Raw genomic sequence first — 15,159 nt, forward strand, 5'->3', positions numbered from 1 at the left:
CATAGTGTATATGGACCACATCTTTCTTATCCATTCATCCGTTGAAGGGCATCTTGGTTCTTTCCACAGTTTGGCAACCGTGGCCATTGCTGCTATAAACATTGGGGTACAGATGGCCCTTCTTTTCACTACATCTGTATCTTTGTGGTAAATACCCAGTAGTGCAATTGCAGGGTCATAGGGAAGCTCATTTTTAATTTCTGAGGAACCTCCACACTGTTCTCTAAAGTGGCTGCAGCAACTTGCATTCCCACCAACAGTGTAAGAGGGTTCCCCTTTCTCCACATCATCTCCAACACATGTTGTTTCCTGTCTTGCTAATTTTGGCCATTCTAACTGGTGTAACGTGGTATCTCAATGTGGTTTTAATTTGAATCTCCCTGATGGCTAGTGATGATGAACATATTTTCATGTGTCTGATAGCCATTTGTATGTCTTCTTGCATAGCTCTTTTGACCTTTTCTTTCCCACTATATTTCTCATGAGACAAGTCTTAGTGTACTGCAACCCATTCTGCACCATTCAGTTTTTTCTTACTCATTAGCAGTCATGGTTTTGTTTCTTTTCCTTTATAGGAAGTATTTTACAGAACATAACTGATCTTCAAATTTAATGGCCTGTCTTACTATTCTTTTCTACAGCATAATTGAAATCCCCTCATTCTTTTTGAAATTCTCTTTTGAGATATGCCGGGTTATTGTGGCTCTCCTTTGTAAATCAGGGATTGGCAAACTGTGACCTGCAGGCCAAATTTGGCCTGCTCTATTTTTAGGTAAACATTTTTTTGGGACATAGCCATGTTGTGTCTGTGGCTGATTTCACACTATAATGGCAGACAGTAGTTGCTATAAGTCACATTTTAGGCTTCTCTACCCTCGTATGCCCTAAATGCATATAGACCACAAAGGACTATTTCCGGATCTTTCCTCTTTACCCTGTCCACCAAGACTTTTTCCATTTTCTTAAATCTACCCCTCGCTTCCCTGCAGTCAATATTTAAATTTCCCTCTAGTCCTAAGTACTCCCTGGAACACTAGACCTGTACCCTGTTTTCATTGCCTTGGGGTATTAGTACATGGGTGTTATTCTACCACCTGACACTGAAATGTACCTGTCACCATGAAGAAGACATATCTCCTGATTTCCTAAGTTCACTGGTGTCTGTTAATGATACCATCTGTAATTCATTTGTACCACACTTCATAGTTGGCAAAAGCATGTTCACATTTGTTATCTTAATCCTTCCATTAGTCAGTCTTATTCCCTCTAAATTCCCACATGCATGAAATTCCCAAGTTCTGTGGATTTGACCTCTGCCTTATTATTAGGCTCACCCTATTCTGTAATTCCTGCTGCTTTAGTCAAATCCTTATAACCTCAACCTGAAATAGCAGCCTCTGTGTCCCTCCACAGCGCTTTACTCAACACCCGGTTGTGAGCAGATCTTAACCCTAATCAACAAGCTTCAGTTTCTTTCTGTTGGCTATCAAATCGTACCCTACACTCATCAGCCTGCCTTTCCATTTATATGTATTTAACCCTTCCAGCTTCTTTTCTATTTCTGTAAGTGTACTTTGTTTCCACCAAGCCAGAATATCCTGTCTTTCCAGAACATTTACGTGTGTTCACTTCTGCACTTTTATCCAGGCTATTCCATTTTCAATACCTTTCTCTCATCTGTCCAGATCCAATTCATTCAGTGTTGTACAGTGTCACTATAGAAACCCTGGTCTAGTACTATCTACTCTGCAGCCATCCCTTACTAGTCCAGGCCCATGTACATTTCATACATATGCTACTCTAAGGCTTCAAGGTTACAACTGCTTTGGTGACACTCATATGCTGAACCACCATTTCCCAAAGTACAGTGACATTCCCTGGTGTCTGGATTGTAAGAGCCTCTGAATCTGAACCGAATATCTGAATATGAACATAGTGTATTTGCATCAGTCTTCCCTTTAAACCGTTATGCATTCAGGTTACTATAACAACCTTTTGTAAAGGGGTATAGCGTCAGAGTATCTGGAAGCTACCAACAAATGTAGGCCACTTCTGGGAAAGGTAGAGAAAGTTAGGTGAAGTTTGGGGCAGAGATCTGCTATTAAGATGCCATTAGAGTACCATTTCTTGGATATTGTACTTGAATATTGATATCCATTTCTTAGATAACTGTACAAAATACAGTTAATGTAACATAACTGTATTATAAACTGGGGTTTAGGTCTGTCAGAGCCCATCCCCACTTGGAAGAAGTTCCCATAAGTACCCATAAGTGGTTGCCTCTTCTTCTTTTTCATTAACCTCACGCTCCTCACTCTCATTTCTCACATTTAGATATAAAAGATGGAAGTGTTTTTTTAATAAACCAAATCTACTAAGGAGAGTCCATAATAAAGATTTGCTAAGTTCCCAGTGTTGTGCCAGAGTCTTTATATGTGTGATGTAATTTGATCCTTAAATTATTCTATGAGCTAAATCTTATCTCCTTTTAACAGATAGGGGAAATGGAGACAGAGAAGTTTGCTGACCCACCCAAGTTCATAAACTATTAATAGTCTGCAGACCCCAGTGAACCAAGCTGTCTTAAAGTTTTTTGCTTTAAATCTTCAACTCTGTCTTGTAGTTTGAACAGAGAGCTTAAGTTCAGAAGTGAGAAGGACTCATGACTGCACACTCTCAGTCATCATGTTGGGATGGGACCTTCATTAATATAAGCATTGAGACACTGCCTTTAAGCAGTTCTCATTAGGGACCTAATTAAGCATTTGAGCAGTCCCTGCAGTTGATTGTGCTGTCCCTGTTCAATAGTGTAATTGATGGTGGTTGGGCTCAGACAAATCAGCCTTCTTCCTTGCTTTTGCAAATTTACTACAGGCTTGTTAGTGTCGGGTTTGATGTGGGCTAAACAAAGGTCTCCTCCTCCACCTCAATGCCATAGAGAGGAAATGAGCATCAATGGAGTGTGCCCTTTAGAAGAGTTTTGTGGGATAGGACGGCAGACTGAGCCACTCTTGTGACTGGGTGGAGGATCACAGTCCATGGTGGCTGCAGGGAGAGCAAATTGAGTACTTGGATGTGCTAAAAAGAATGACTTTCAGCGAATTTCAGAATGGATTTACAGGTGGCAATTAGAGGAGACTGTACTGTCTGTGGTCATCAGGATAGGGAGTACAGTGGTATTTTAAGAGTGTAAAGTTAGGGGGCACCTGGGTGGCTCAGTGGGTTAAAGCCTCTGCCTTCAGCTTGGGTCATGATCCCAGGGTCCTGGGATCGAGCCCCGCATCGGGCTCTCTGCTCAGTGGGGAGCCTGCTTCCTCCTCTCTCTCTCTCTGCCTGCCTCTCTGCCTGCTTGTGATCTGTCTGTCAAATAAATAAATTAAAAAAATCTTTAAAAAAAAAAAAAGGAGTGTAAAGTTAGGAAAGAAAATACCAAAGTAGGAAAGCCTTGGGTTTGCATTAAGCCTTAGTTAGCCTTTTTTCAAATACAAATTACATGCTTAGTTTGGAATGCTTAAGTGCTTGAAGGAAGGGCAGGAATAAGAGGAGAATGAAAGAGGTTAGTAAAAAGGCCGAGCGGGGGGAAGAACACCTTACAGCAGAATCTTACAAGTTGAACGGATTTTGTTAATATCAGGTTATAGTTGCTGGGCTGTTGTCAATATGGAAAGATTGTGTCAAACATTTGGTTGTCACAGTCTGTCAGATAAAGAGAGAAGAAAATCTTAGCATCATTTAAAAAATAAAATGGAAAGAGGGAGAAAATGGGACAAGGGATAGTAGGTAAAATGACTTACCCTTAGTTATATAGCTATTCTAATAATATTTAAGACACTGGTTCACTGCCTCAGTTTTTCTCCCCAAGTATCCCAGGAATTTCATGTCATTGTTAATGGAGTCTATCATCCTTCTTTACCAATACAAATCCACACAGATAATCATGAGCCTAAACAGAATCAGGAAAGAGTGCTCAAGTCTGTGGTCAAATATATAAGTAAAGATTAGCTGCACTGAAATTTAAATACTCAAAATCCATAAACCCAAATAACTAGCTCACACTAGTTTGTTGCACACTCTTTGTGGAAGTGTTAGCTTGACTAAATTTCTTTGATACAAAAGGTCATTATTTAGTTTATAAAAGTTGTCTTTTAACATTGTTGTTAAAAATTTATAGTAGGTTATAATGAGATTACAACTGTTTAGATTTCTCTATGTGTAAGTACAATCTAAAGCTAATTAAACAGTCCCCCTTTTTTTTTCTGACCAGGCAGATTTATTGTCCTTTGTATCTTTGGGCATATCCATTAAAAGAGAACAGCAATCTTCCTTTACAAACCGGCTAACTGGCTAGAGATAAGGACAGAATCAGGGCTGAGCAGGGCTCCTCAGGACTCCAGGCAGGAGGCCAAGTTTACTGGGAACCTATGGAAATTAGATGCTCAGTCACATTTACCTGCTGTGCTTTGCCCCCTGCTTCCACAGCACCACCTCCCTGCAAAAAGCTTAGTAATCTCATGTCCTAGACACTACTATAGGGATCAACTCCCACATGACATTATCTAAAAGCAAAATTGTAGACTTTGACAGGGTTCTCTCAAAATTATCCCAAACTTTCCAAAAGCAAGGAGAATTGAGAGCTGAACCAGGAACACAGGGCGAGTTAGAGGGAGGATGGCAGGATTTAAAGCTAGGTCCTGGCCATGTAATTGGACAGCCATCTGCATAAGAAATGTAAATATGACATCATCTACTATACCTTTGGGTAAGTTCTATTCCCCTCCCCCATTATTTTTGAACTCAAGGCACAGAAATAAGAAATGGAAGTCTGACTAGTATTATATGTCTGGTAGTGCTTATCAGTTTCATCCTGTCCCCACATATTTAAAGGGAATCCATACAAACCATTTCCAATGCAGGAGTGACTCACTTTGACAGAACCCACAGAAATCTCTGCCCCATCAAGGAATTTTTTTTCTCTGCAGAAGTCCTGACCATTTTGGGTTTACACTTCTGTCTTAGCATTTTAATTCTGATACTGATTCCACGGGGCAGGTCCCGAGTCCAATTCTGTGTTCTGTTTTGTGTCTTGGATATGTTTGGCACTTATTGGTGGTGTTACTGCTAATGATAAACATGATGAAGATCTGTTAGGACAGGGTTTCTCAGCTATCATCAAAAGTCATCCAGTTGATGAGCTAAGGAGCTAGAGTGCAGGGGATGGTAGGGCTGACAGACACAGTGGTTGCCCAGAAGAATATGTGAGTATCATTGAGGGGAGGGGAGCTAAAGAGTCTTAGCTGAGACAGTCCTTACATAGAAGGCTCCCAAGGCAGTCTGGTAGTGGTTGGGTGTATTAGGTGTTTTTATTTCAAATTAGAAAATTTTCTTCTACCAGTTCAAAAGTAGCCTGATTTTTTATCAATATAGATGACAGCATTTTAAAATGACAAAAATGGAATAGGAGTTCCATCATTAAGAGCAAGATCTCAGACACTATTTTAGGTTAATGTCTGTGGCAATAGGGTGATTTTTGTCATATTGATGCAAAACAACAGGGTGTGATAAAGTCAGGTGCTCTAGTTGAACATTTCACTGTCTTGGTTGGAAGTTGCATGGCAGTCTTCCAGGAGTTGTATGATAATTAGAGTGGCTCTATTTTTTTTCCTTTATAGTTTACAATTTTTATAGCAAGAAAAGATTCGCCAGAACTGTCCATGGTCCTGGTAGACGGTTACTTCTACAGGAATGTTCAAACTGAATACATGTGTACACATTCATGCATATGCACACACACCTACACAAGCATTGTAGGTTATGTTAAAGAGACAGGCCAAATGAAAGAACCTACCAATGGTCAAAGCTGGGAAAATTTGAACAACAGAATACAGTAGCATTAGATTATAAACCAAGTATAAAATACCCATGAGTTCATACTGGCATTAATAAATGATTGAATAAAATGTGGGGAAATAGGCAAAGTTTTCTTGTGGAAGAATTACAAAAAAGTTACAATTACATACTCTGACCTCAAGTATGTGGATCATAACTCTCTGCTCCTTAAGTGTGGACTGTACATCATGACTGCCTTCTAAGGAATCAATATAGAAAACGGGAAAAAGAATAATTTTACAGTGGAGAAACCTGAAAGATACTACATTAGCAACATGATCAAGGTCAAGAGTTATATATCATGTTGCTAGTATGTGCTCTTGAGATGATATTGTAATGAGAATGGCACTATACTGGGGTCTTCTTCCAAAAACCCATAGCCTCAGTTAAATCATGAGGAAAACATTGCACAAATCCCAAATATGGGAAATTATGCAAAATACTGACCAGTACCTCTCAAAACTGTTAGTCATCAAAAATAATGAAACTCTGACAATCAAGAGGAGCCTAAGGAGATAGGATAACTAAATATAACGTGATATCCTTGATGGGATTATGAAGTAGAAAAAGGAAATTGACAAAATCTAAAGATAACTGAATAAAGTATTGGCTTAAGGTACTGTACCAATACTCATTCATTAATTATGAAAAATGTACCATACTAATGTAAGATGTTAATAATAGGAAAAATTGGTTATGAGAGCTCTCTGTACTATCAATCTTCACAAGTTTTGTGCATTTAAAATTTCTAAAATTAAAAGCTTATTAAGAAATCACAACTGTAAATAGAGCTACCCTATGACCCTGCAATTGTACCACTGGTATTTACCCCAAAGATACAGAAGTAGTGAAAAGAAGGGCCATCTGTACCTCAATGTTCATAGCAGCAATGGCCACAGTCACCAAACTGGAAAGAGCCAAGATGCCCTTCAACAGATGAATGGATAAGGAAGATATGGTCCATATATGCAGTGGAATATTATGCCTCCTTCAGAAAGGATGAATACCCAACTTTTGTTTCAACACAGATGAGACTGGAAGAGATTATGCTGAGTGAAATAAGTCAAGCAGAGAAAGTCAGTTATCATATGGTTTCACTTACTTGTGCAGCATAAGGAATAACATGGAGGACATTAGGAAATGGAAAGGAAAAGTGAATTGCGGTAAATCAGAGGGGGAGGTGAAGCTTGAGAGACTATGGGCTCTGAGAAACAAACAAGGTTTTGGAAGGGAGGGGGGTAGGGGAATGGTTTAGCCTGGTGCTGGGTATTAAGGAGGGCATGTATTGCATGGAGCACTGAGTGTGGTGCATAAACAATGAATCTTGGAACACTGAAAAAATAAAAAAAGATAAGAAATCACAGCTGTTCAAATAAGCATTAAGTCGTCCCTTTTTCCATATCACTGTACTCAAATGAAACAAGATAATTCAAGTTTTTATAGAAAATGTGGAGGTGGGGCGCCTGGGTGGCTCAGTGGGTTAAAGCCTCTGCCTTCAGCTCAGGTCACAATCTCAGGGTCCTGGGATCGAGTCCCGCATCAGGCTCTCTGCTCAGCAGGTAGCCTGCTTCCTCCTCTCTCTCTCTCTCTCTCTGCCTGCCTCTCTACCTACATGTAAAATAAATAAAATATTTAAAAAAAAAAGAAAATGTGGAGTTGAATGTTTTGTAAACTTCTTATATTTAAAATAATAGAGAATGTTTAGAAGAAATTAAAATAATAGAAGAATCTATAATGAGAAGCCACAGTCCCTGCCTGTATGCAGTCCTGCTTTTTAGGATGGCCAGCAATAACTCTTGTTGCTTATCTCTGTGTCTGGATTTTTACATTGACTCTTGCTTTGATAAATCAGAAGAGATCACTTAGACCTTTCAATTCTTCTTCCTTTCTTCCTTTCTATATATTTTTATCACTGTTTTTAGTTCCTTGGTTGTTTACCATTGTAACTTGAGATAGTAGTGCAATATATTTAATTTTTTATTCTCTACTTGATCATTGAGGATAGTAGCACCATTTCTTTTTTTTTTTTAGCCCTCTTCCCTCTTTCCACTTCTCATCTTTTTGTCAGCACTATGTTCCTTATATTGATTTTTTTAAAAAATTACATAACAAATACATGATCTGTACTATTTTTAATTTTAAAATGTTTTAATTTAGAATCTTACAGATAACACTAAAGTTCCCTTTGAGACACCCTATTCCAATTGTTCCCTATCTTGATTTCTTTTTCAGTTTCACAGAAATACTCTTCTTAGCAGTTTGATATGTAACTTTGCAGCTATATTTCCATGCATTATTCTATATTTTTATATAAAATTTTAATTTTTTCTATAATTCCATAACTTGTTTTTGTATTCTACAACTTGTGTTTTACATTTAATGGTATGTTTTAGATGCCTATCTTTATTTACTTGTTTGTTTATTTATTTCAGTGTTCCAAGATTCATTGTTTATGCACTACACCCAGTGCTCCATGCAATACGTGCCCTCCTTAATAGCCACCACCAGGTTCACCCAACCCCCCCCCCTCCAAAACCCTCAGTTTGTTTCTCAGAGTCCACAGTCTCTCATGGTTTGTCTCCTCCTCCTATTTCCCCCAACTCACTTCTCCTCTCCTTCTCCTAAAGTCCTCCATGTTATTCCTTATGCTCCACAAGTAAGTGAAACCATAAACCATGTGATAATTGACTCTCTCTGCTCGACGACTTTCTCTTCCAGTCCCATCTGTGTTGATACAAAAGTTGGGTATTCATCCTTTCTGATGGAGGCATAATATTCCAAATATATATGGATCATATCTTTTTTATCCATTCATCTGTTGAAGGACATCTTGGCTCTTTCCACAGTTTCCCAACTGTGACCATTGCTGCTATGAACATTGAGGTACAGATGGCCCTTCTTTTCACATCTGGTATATTTGGGGTAAATACCCAGTAGTGCAATTGCAGGGTCATAGGGTAGCTCTATTTTTAATTTTTCGAGGAATCTTCGCACTGTTTTCCAAAGTGGCTGCACCGATTTGCATTCCCACCAGCAGTGAAAGAGGGTTCACCTTTCTCCACATCCTTTCCAACACTTGTTGTTTCCTGTCTTGTTAATTTTGGCCATTCTAACTGGTGTAAGGTGGTATCTCAATGTGGTTTTGATTGAATTTCCCTGATGGCTAGTGATGATGAACATTTTTTCATGTGTCCATTAGCCATTTGTATGTCTTCATTGGAGAAGTGTCTGTTCATGTCTTCTCCCTATTTTTTGACGTGATTATCTGTTTTGTGTGTGTTGAGTTTGAGGAGTTCTTTGTAGATCTTGGATATCAGCCCTTTGTCTGTAGTGTCATTTGTGAATATCTTCTCCCATTCTGTGGGATGCCTCTTTGTTTTGTTGACTGTTTCCTTTGCTGTGCAGAAGCTTTTGATCTTGATGAAGTCCCAAAAGTTCATTTTTGCTTTTGTTTCCTTTGCCTTTGGAGACATATCTTGAACGAAGTTGCTGTGGCCGATGTCAAAGAGATTACTGCCTATGTTCTCCTTTAGGATTTTGATAGATTCCTGACTCATGTTGAGGTCTTTTATCCATTTCGAGTTTAACTTTGTGTACGGTCTAAGAGAATGGTTGAGTTTCATTATTCTATACAGAGCTGTACAATTTTCCCAGCACCATTTAATGAAGAGTTTCTTTTTTCCACTGTGTATTTTTTCCTGCTTTGTCGAAGATTATTTGACCATAGAGTTGTGGGTCCATATCTGGGCTCTCTACTCTGTTCCAGTGGTCTATGTATCTGTTTTTTTGCCAGTACCATGCTGTCTTGGTGATCACAGCTTTATAGTAAAGCTTAAAATAAGGCAACATGATGCCCCAGTTTTGTTTTTCTTTTTCAACTTTTCTTTAGCAATTCAGGGTATCTTCTGGTTCCACACAAATTTTAGGATTGTTTCTTCTAGCTCTTTGAAAAATGCCAGTGGAATTTTGATTGGGATGGCATTGAAAGTATAGATTGCTCTCGGCAGTATATGCATTTTAGCAATGTTTATTCTTCTGATCCATGAGCATGAAGTGCTTTTCCATCTTTTTGTGTCTTCTTTAGTTTCTTTGATGAGTGTTCTGTAGTTCCTCAAGTATATACCTCTTTGGTGAGGTTTATTCCCAGGTATCTTATGTTTCTTGGTGCTATGGAATCGATTCTCTAATTTCCCTTTCTATATTTTCATTGTTAGTGTATAAGAAAGCAACAGATTTCTCTACATTGATTTTGTATCCTGCCACATTACTGAATTGCTGAATGAGTGAGTTCTAATAGTTTGGGGGTGGAGTCTTTTGGGTTTTCCATAAAGGATCATGTCATCTGCAGAGAGAGAGAGTTTGACTTCTTCATTGCCAATGTGAATACCTCTTATTTCTTTTTGTTGTCTGATTGCTGTTGCTAGGACTTCTAATACTATGTTGAACAAGAGTGGTGAGAGTGGGCATCCTTGTCATGTTCCTGATCTCAAAGGGAAGGCTGTCAGTTTTTCCCCATTGAGAATGATATTCGCCATGGGTTTTTCATAGATGGATTTTATGAAATTGAGGAATGTTCCCACTATCCCTATACTCTGAAGAGTTTTAATGAGGAAAGGATGCTATATTTTGTCAAATGCTTTTTTTAGAGGACCATGTGGTTCTTGTCTCTTCTCTAATTTATGTGTTCTATCACATTGATTTGTGAAGGCTGAACCATCCTTGCATCCCAGGGATAAATCCCACCTTGTTGTGGTGGATAATCCATTTAATATACTGTTGGATCCTGTTAGCTAGGACCTTGTTGAGAATTTTGGCATTGATATTCATCAGGGATATTGGTCTGAAATTCTCTTTTTTGATGGTGTCTTTGCCTGTTCTTGGGGTCAAGGTAATGCTGGCCTCATAGAAAGAGTCTGAAAGCTTTCCTTTTGTTTCTATTTTTTGAAACAGCTTCAGGAGAATAGGTATTATTTCTTATTTGAATGTTTGGTAGAATTCACCAGGGAATCCATCAGGCCCTGGACTCTTATTTTTTTGGGAGGTTTTGATCACTTCTTCAATCTCGTTACTAGATTGATAGATAGATAGATAGATTGATAGATAGTCTATTCAGGTTGTCAATTTCTTCCTGATTCAGTTTTGAAAGTTTATAGGTTTCCAGGAATTCTTTGATTTCTTCTAGGTTGCTTAACTCATTGGCATATAACTGCTGATAATAATTTCTGATGATTGTTTCTATTTCCTTGGTATTAGTCATGATCTCTCCCTTTTCATTCATAATTTTATTAATTTGGCTCCTCTCTCTTTTTTTTTTTTTTTTTTGGATTGGTTTGGCCAGTGGTTTATTGATCTTACTGATTCTTTCAAAAAACCAGCTTCTAGTTTCATTGATGTGTTCTACCATATCTCTAGTTTCTATCTCATTGATGTCTGTGCTAATCTTGATTCTTTCCCTTCTTGTGCGTGAGGTTGGCTTAATTTTTGTTGATTTTCCAGTTCTTTAGGTGTAAAGAGAGCTGGTGTACTCTGGATTTTTCAGTTTTTTTGAGGGAGACTTGGATGGCTATGTATTTCCTCCTTAGGACCGCCTTTGCTGTATCCCATAGGTTTTAGACTGAAGTGTCTTCATTCTCATTGGTTTCCGTGAATTGTTAAAGTTCTTCTTTGATTTCCTTCACTTTCAGTCTGGATGTGTCTTTAAGTTCCAAATGGGTCTCTTGTAGACAGCATATGGATGGGCCCTGTCATTTTATCCAGTCTGCAACCCTGCGTTTAGGTTGTTCACATTGAGAGTGATTATTGAAAGTTACGTTTTTATTTATGTTGTTTATTTTTATGTTGTTATTTTTATTTATGTATGTTTATTTACGAATTTATGTTGCCTGTGAAGTCCTTGTTTCTATAGATTGTCTCTGTAAATTTCTATTCTGTGACACTTTTGGGTTCTTTCTTCTTTTATAGAACCCCCTTAATATTTCTTGTAGTGCCACCTTGGTGGTTACATACTCTTAAACCTTGCCAGTCTTGGAAGTTCTTTATCTCTCCATCCATTTTCAGTGTCCACTTTGCTGGATTAAGTATTCTTGGGTGCATGCTCTTCTCATTTAGTGCCCTGAATATGTCTTGCCAGCCTTTTGTGGCTTGCCAGGTTTCTGCAGACAGGTCTGATGTTATTCTGATGGACCTTCCTCTGTATGTAAGGAATCTCCTCCCCCTAGCTGCCCTCAGAAGCTCTTGTCTAAAATTATGATTCGTCAGTCTCTCAATCAAGTGTCCCGAGCTCTTTCTAGTTCATTGATCTTGGGGGGTGTTTTTTCTGCCTTTAGGACATGAACACTGGTTCCATTCCCCAGATTGGAAAATTTTCATCCAGGATTTGTTCAACTCTATCTTCTAGTCTTCTCTTTTTCTACCACCTCAGGGATCCCCATAATTCTGACACTGGAATGTTTCATGGTGACATTTATTTCCCTAATTCTGTTTTCATGGCTTCTAAGCTGTTTCTTCCATGCCTCCTCCTGATCCTTTTTCTTTATCACGTTGTCCTCTAGATCACTAATTCTGTCTTCTGTCCCAATTACTCTAACTCTTAGAGTATTTAGATTAGATTGGATCTCATTGATGGCATTTTAACCTTTTTCCTGGGCAGCTTTCACTTCTTCCTTTAGAGATTCTGTGTTGTCACTAATGGTTTTGTACAACCTAGCCATTGCCTGGAAAATTGTTGCCCTGAATTCCCTTTCTGACATACTGTTTATGTCCATATCCAATAATTCTAATGGAGAGGGAACAGTCTGAATTTTTCCTCTGTTGGGCATTCCTCCTTCTAGTCATCTTGGTGAGTGGTGGTTGAGGGGATGTATAGCTGAATATATCAATCACAATCCAGGCAAGGTGCACCCTGGAAGGCTTCAGAGCAATCAGAAGTGACCACCAAAAAGAAAAAAAAAAAAAAAAAAAAGAAAGAAAGAGAAAAGAGAAGACACAGCCAGAATGAGCACCAAAAGTAAGATTTATAAGGTATACAAACAAAAAGATCAACAAAAGTAAATGGCAAGAAAAAAAAAAAAAAAGAACCTAGCCAAAATAAACCCCAAGGATAAGATTTATATAATACCAGAACAAAAACACATACACAGAAACACTGACAGAGGAAAAAGATGGGAGGGTGGTTATAAATCCTGGATGAGGGTGAGGAAGGTTATTTTGATTCTTCCTGGGTGTATCTTGATGTCTTTGTTGAAGGACTCAACTTTCTAGAGATAAAGGGAAATTAAAGCTGGTTTATATATGTGGGTAGTATTGATTAGGGAAAGAGGATTACCCTGAAGCTTATATTTATATGTATATTAAAAAAATAGAAAAGAAAAAGAAAAACACAGATATATGTATGAAAAAAGTTCGAGTTAAAAGGTTATTATGGAATATGTTTTATTAAATGTCTAGTTGTAATGGTAAGTAGGTTAAAAATTAAAAAGAACAAGAATAGTGAGAATGAATTAAAAATAAAAGTTGTATCTATGAAATATACAGATTTTAGGGTAATACCGGGAGCTTAATATATTGTTTTCCCCTGATTCTGGGTTATTAAAGTTTTATGGGGACCCTGTGGTGGTTGTCCTCTCATTCTTTTGGCTTGCTTTCTGGGTGAGGGGCCTGCCGCATTGTTTTTCAGTCAGTCTTGCTTGGGTTGAGTCCTTCTGCCCCCTATCAAGGGACTGGGTTCTGTGGAAACCAGTTTTTCAGACTTTTGTTCTCTGGAGGTTTTTGCTCTTTGGTGGCTTTTTGCAGCTTTTCAGAGGTTTAGTGGAAAGCAAATTCCAACCAGACCTCGACCTCAGGGAGAAGCCTCAGTCTACTCCCCTCTGGTGGTCCAGAGCACACAGACTCCCCCTCTGCAAACTCCACTGAACCATGCAACCTCCCACAGGCAGTGCACATCCCCAGCCACTGTCTCAGGGGTCTGCTTGTCTCTGCACCCCCGTGCCACTAAAACCTCGAGCAATATTGGTTCAGGGAGCCCACTTCCAGTGGCTGCCTTTACTGGGACTGCTGGGGTCCAGACCTCATGGTTGCACATGTCGCTGCCCCCAAGGGATCCCAACAAGAGATCACACTGAGTTCCTTCAGCCATATGCTGGGAGTATCCAGACCCTTGGCCAGTCCTAGAGACTGCCAGCTTAGGTCCCACATGGAGCTCTCTCAGGCGCAAGTGGGGAGTGTGGTTCAGACCCCCTGGTGGTGCAGTGTGTGCAAAGCGCAAAAGGCTGTGGTTCTAGAGAGCACCCACCAGACCCCCTCATGCTGGGGCAGGAGTGCACCCAGCTGAGCAGTGGTGCAAGCTGTGCAACCCCGGGGACACGGGACCAGGAACTGGAGGCTCCATCGCACTCTCTCTGGCACGGGTGGTAGGCCATTGCCATCCTGGGTCTGTGGGCTTAGGCCTATGCTCGTGACTGCCCGATTCCACCAGATGCCCCTTAAAATCTTTTGGTCTTTTTGAGTAATTTTAACTGGACTCCAAGTTAATGCTGGTCCCAATCACAGGGCACTCTCGTATTGGGGAATTACTTTCCAGTGGGTTGCTTCTGGTGGCTCCCATCCTTCTGTTTATCCTCTGATATCAGCCCAAGTGTTCCCACTCTGCTTCACCTCTCCACTGGTGTCTTCTGCCCCTGTAGAGATCCAGAAGTGTATAATCCTACATCTCAGGCTGATTTCATGGGTGTTCTGGTAGATATTTAGCTCACTTTAGGGGACTGGTTGAAACAGAGTTTCCTACTTCTCTTCCATCTTGCTCCTCCCTCCAATGCCTATTTCATTAAATATGGAACTCATGCAGAAGTTTCCCTGCTGCAATAAATATTCCATAGATTACTGATATGTGGCCTTTTCACTACTGACAAATAGGCCACTTACCATATTTTTTAAAAACCTGCAGTAAATATTCCAGAAATAGTGTTATGTACATGTACACATGTTTTTCTAGGTTTGATATGAAAGAATAATTGAGGCATGGAGTAAGGAAAATTATGTGTTAATTTATTAACAGATGTTGCCAAATTTGATTTACTCATATTATGAAATTTTTGTCAGTGTCTGCATCCTTTTCTTGTGAGTTTATGGTATCTGGGCTATGTTTATCTCACAGGAAGTTAGGAAGAATTCTCTCCTTCTCTACTTTCTAGAAGAGTTTCTCTAAGATGGACATTGTTTCTTTCTCAAATATTTGATGGAATTCATTAGCAAAACCACCAAGGACTGGAGTTTCCC

This window comes from Enhydra lutris, unplaced genomic scaffold (assembly GCF_002288905.1).
Source record: "Enhydra lutris kenyoni isolate GAN:26980312 unplaced genomic scaffold, ASM228890v2 scaffoldscaffold4, whole genome shotgun sequence".
Classification (NCBI taxonomy): domain Eukaryota; kingdom Metazoa; phylum Chordata; class Mammalia; order Carnivora; family Mustelidae; genus Enhydra; species Enhydra lutris.